This window comes from Pteropus alecto, unplaced genomic scaffold (genome assembly GCF_000325575.1).
Source record: "Pteropus alecto unplaced genomic scaffold, ASM32557v1 scaffold5, whole genome shotgun sequence".
NCBI lineage: Eukaryota > Metazoa > Chordata > Mammalia > Chiroptera > Pteropodidae > Pteropus > Pteropus alecto.
In genome coordinates, this window is record NW_006441953.1 from 989,472 (window position 1) to 994,592 (window position 5,121).

Here is a 5,121-nt window from a genome sequence, read left to right on the forward strand (position 1 = left end):
TGAGCTGGATAATAGAAGCAAATAAATGTAGTAATGATAGCAAAGAAGAAATAAAATAAATATAGCAGAATTGTCACTCCACGAGTACTCACTTTTTATTCTCATCGATGTGTTTTTCAAGGAACGCAATTGTCAACAAAAGAAGATCCGAGAAAACATTTCACAGAAATTGATTTGAATTGCAAGTGAAAAGACGAAACAGATAATAAAAATTGTTTAAAATCAGAGTTTGCACAGTTTAGTTTGACCCCCCTTCCCCATGACAGGCACCCTTCCCTAACCATCGCTGCCCTCGTCTTGCCCTGGGAGGCTGGTACAGAGTGAAAAGCCACACTCTCTAACCCCATCTTAGTCCAGCCTGCATTGTTCCTATGGCCTTCAAGCTAACAGCTCCTGCTATAGTCATGCTAATCATTAGAGACATTCTGCTTGTGGCTTGAGTTTTCTAATTAAATTTTTTTTTCATTTGCCTCTCCCATTTTCCCTTTCCTAGAGAAAAAGAAGCCTAAATTCAGTATTGTCTTAAGTGGACTTGAGGAACTACTTAGCTCTCTCATCTTCTCGATTTGGGGCTGTCTCAATTAATAAATCTTTTCTTATTCCAAACTCTGACCTTTTCAAGCATCAGGTACACAGACCTGGACTTATAACAGGCTGATCTCTGGAGACTACATCATCAGGCTTCCTGCTTCTGATTGAGTTTAGCCATTAAGAAGCAAAGAACTATAAGACTAGAGGAGAGAAAGGTCAGGATATTTCCTTCTTGGCTTCTCCCTGTTTTGAGGCTCTGCCCCTAGCACTAGTTGCATTCTCCATACATTAGCTATAGCACTTACCTGGTGGCCCGTCATCCAGAGGCTCAGTCTCCTTGAGTTCTGGTAACTATTTCTTCACCTCTCTTCAAACATAAGGTTGGTAAAAGCTTTCTACTATCACTGGTGCTCAAAGTAGTCCTGTCATTGCAATCTCTTTATTTGAAGCAGCTGAGCAAATTCTGTGCCCTTCCAGAAGCTTGACTGATAAGCTACCAGAGAATGCTAAAACTTGAAGGCAATCCTGGAGAATGGAGTTCAATATTTTCATTTTAAAAACAGGGAACCACGGTTCTGAGAAGTAAAATGATTGGCCCAAGTTATCACCACCAGCAACTAATCAAGCTGAATTAGGCTACACTTCAGGTCTTGTCATATGTGGTCTGACCATCAGTTTCTTCCACAGAAACATAATAATTCCAGTTAGTGGCTTGTAAAAGGGAGAGAAAGCTAAAGTATGTAAACCAGATTACAATGGAAATTTTGTGGAAATTTATTTTGCATTTATTGATATGCACCAAGAAGGACTTTGACATATACATTAAATCAGACAGATGACCATTCATAACACAGAGCAAAGGTTTTCTTCTGCTGTGGTAAATTTTGCTGTGCTAATGTTACATTATTCGGCAATCTGATTTTCCTATTTTAAGTATAACACTTTTTTCAATGTCTCAAATGCCTAAATTATCACATATTCTAATTTACTGCTCTAATAAAATGTTTTGAAATGTACTTATATGTTATCTGAATCAAAATTGACAGAAGAGGAGGAAGCATTTTTCTTCAAGTGGACTCAGAAGCGATAGGAGGGAGTCTGACTTCCTGAGTTTGAGCCCCAGCCTCCTCACTGACTCAATAGCTTCCTTTTCTGGGAGTCAGGTTACGTGTCTCTAAACAAAAGGAGGGCTCAAGTGACTTCTTATATTCTCTTCCACCTTCCCTATTCAAAAATTCTATGAAAGAGAGGATTGAATTTAAACCCCCTCTTTCAATCCTGTCATTAATAAAATACTGAAAGAATTCAAATAATTTTTGACTTGTCTTTTACATTTTTATCATTTTATTTTACAAATGTAAAAAAAAATGTAATTACTATTTCTCCACTAATTCTGGAGTTCATAGGAAATAAAATGTTGAAAATGGAGTCGTATTGTCTCTTAGCTTGTCTAATAAGAATGTAATTGTAGAGCAATATTTGTTTAATGTGTTCAAGTCACTGGCAACTTTCAGGATCTTCTAAGAGTTGTCTGCAGTTTCAGGGGTCACAAACTAAGGCATCCATGAATTCAGATTAAAAATTCTTTTTACCAGTGTGAAACAAAATTATATGTTCTATAGTCAAATTTGTATTTCCATCATTTCCCCAATAGTATTTTCTTAAAATTGTTAAATATTTAACATGGAATTGTGTAAAAATAGTACTTAAATACCTATTTTCTATTACTGCCTACCCAAGTGAGTTTTACCAAGTTACTTGAGTCCTTGAGTCTCAATTTCCTCATCTTTAGAACATAATGAATAATTTTGCTCTTATAAGGTAAAATGAGATAATATGTGGAAAACTGCTCTGAATACAGTAAAGGGTTTATCTCAAGTAGTTCATGTTTTTTTTAGCATCTAACACAGTGCTTGACCAAGTAAGTGTTCAATAAATATTTGAGGTTTGAATGAATATATAATAATCCTTTCCCTTCAAATTCTCTGTCCGAGACTTAGATTTTTGCCACAAGAGCTTATGTTTACCAATCTAGATCTTTCACTTGGAAGTTGTCTAGTTTATTATCTTAGTTTATTTGTTAGACTATTATGTTAAAAGATGCTAATGGATGTATAGTACTACAAATTGAATTTTTAAATATCAAAGTAGTTGTAGCTTGAATTCTTTGGGCCAATAATTAACCAGGATATAATGTGTTGTTATGAAAGGACCTAGCAGAGACACACGATAACTTCTAAATAAAAGCAGTTTCCCTTCTTTCCTTTCTGCTCTCCCCTAGAGAAGTTCACAGTTTTGTGGAAGCATCGATCAAGATAGTCTAACTTATGCTGAAGTAAAGAAAGATATCTCCAAAATCTCAGTCTCTTAAAGCAGCTAAGGTTTATTTCTTACCCATGATATATGTCCATCATTGTCTCTGAGGAGCTCTGATCCTTATAATTATTCATGGGCCCAGGCTGTTAAAGCAGATATTATCTCAGATATTTTCAATTGCTTTACCAGGAAGGTATAGTTCTGGAGGGTGTCGTTATCGGCAAACCAGATGGACCAGCTAAGAAGTGACATACATCCCATCAGCTCACAACTGTTTGGCCAGTACCAGTCACATGGCTCCACTCAATCAAAAGTGGCCTAGGAAGCCCAACTCTACCATATTTTCAGAATGCAGAGAACTGGAAATACTTGATAAGCTGCACTAAGGACTACTATAACAGAGGTATAAACTTCAATTGCTTTGGACAATCTGAGACTACCCTCAATCACTGAGAAACCTTGCTTCAAGCCAAGCAAAATCATTCTCATGCTTATTCTGATAAAGAAGAAAATCAAGAGATTTGGGAGAGGGATCATTAGGAAAAGGGAGGAAAGGGAAGGAAAAGAGAGAAGAGAAAAAAAAAAAAGAACAAGAAAAGTCAGGACAAAAGCAGGAATAAAAAAAAAGAATGAAAAATCAAAGAAAATTTAATTATTCAAGAATATTCATCATCAAAGAAAAGGTGTGCATAGCCATAACATTTTTAGAGGCTCTACCTTCTCTCAGAAATTTCCAGACTTACTAGAATTCTTAACTTTTCTATTCATTGTTTTCTAATGAAATAGCAAATGTTTAACCATTTTCAAAGTGTTATTACTGACATCATCTTGCAGAATAGTTATTAACATTCCCATTTTATAAACAAAACTCGAATCCCTGAGAAGTTTAATGAGAAACTACTCATGATGAATGATTTAGTAGTGGGGTGAGTCATGGGGTGGAGGAGTTGCAGTAGGAGAAGGGAAAGGATGGAGAAGGAAAAGACATGAAGAGGAGATAATGTGGTCCCCAAAAAATGACTCCAGAATGAGAAAGCCTTGATCCCCAGGTAGGAATTATAAAGTGGCAGAGGGGTTTTGGTTTGTGAGTCCTCTGGCCTTTTTTAGGGATGACATCATGAAATTCAGATGAAATTCTAGGTCATTTCAAAGCTATAACAATAATCAAAGCATGTGGTCAAAGTGGTAAAGCAGGAATCAGATTTTTCCAGGATTTGTTCAGAATACAGGGTACAGGAGAGCAAATTGTGACAGAACCACTTGTGCCAGTGGCCTGCTGGGGCAGCCCAGGGAACCAAGGTGTTGAAGAAGGACTTCATCCTGTGGCCTTGCACACTGCCAAGAGCAGCAGATGGCACTTGATGGACATAGATGCCTGTTAGCCTGGACAGCTACCATAAAGAACAGCCCAGCAGTGTTCGGTGTCAGTCCCTAGATTCAGCTACTCTGGACAGGCCCAGGAAGCCCAGAAATTGAGAAAAAACTATATCATATTAGGTTCAATTCAGTTTGCCCAGTGCATAGAAGTTTCTTAATCCTCTGTTGTATGTTTTCTAAATCTGTATTTATTTTTGTATCTCTACTTTTCCTGAAAAGATTTCTGCATAATCCTCAAATATTTTAGTATTTGAAGTAAAATATTATTTTGAAGGTGAGATTTCCATTTTTATTTTTTGCTAGGAAAAATAATCTTTCCTGGGAAGAAGTTTTTGGCAGCTGGTCCCTTGACATATATCTGAAGAGCAAATTATTGCACGTAATCTTAAAAGTTGAAAAACTAATGATAATTCTATGGGTTCATTAATCTCATAGTACTGTTACTGTGCTTCCACAGAACCCGGGCTGAGACTCCCTGGGAGTGTCCCACAGGGAAAGTCTCCATGAACATTTCCCCTTGAATCGTGTCACTAATTCGGCCCTGGGCAGAGCCCTGAAATGCTGGCATGTACATTGAGCGGGGTTCTTGTTCCACTTCTCCTCCTGACCCCATCCCTGCTATTTCTGCCTCAAGCTGGCAAAGCCTGTGCGTGATTGTCAGAAAAAAATCACACTTTTTCCACCCACCTTGGGCACCACCCACAGGCCTGCCATATGCTGCTGGGTCCAGGAAAGGTTCTCTGCCTAAAACTGTGGAACATTCTCTGAAAATTCCATCATCATATTTTCATGGAGAAAACCTACTTGGGGGGTTTTCCAAATTCTCTCCTCCCAGCACAGCATATCAGAAAAAGAGCAGATGGGTGGCATTTAAAATGTCATAATTGTATTCTGGCC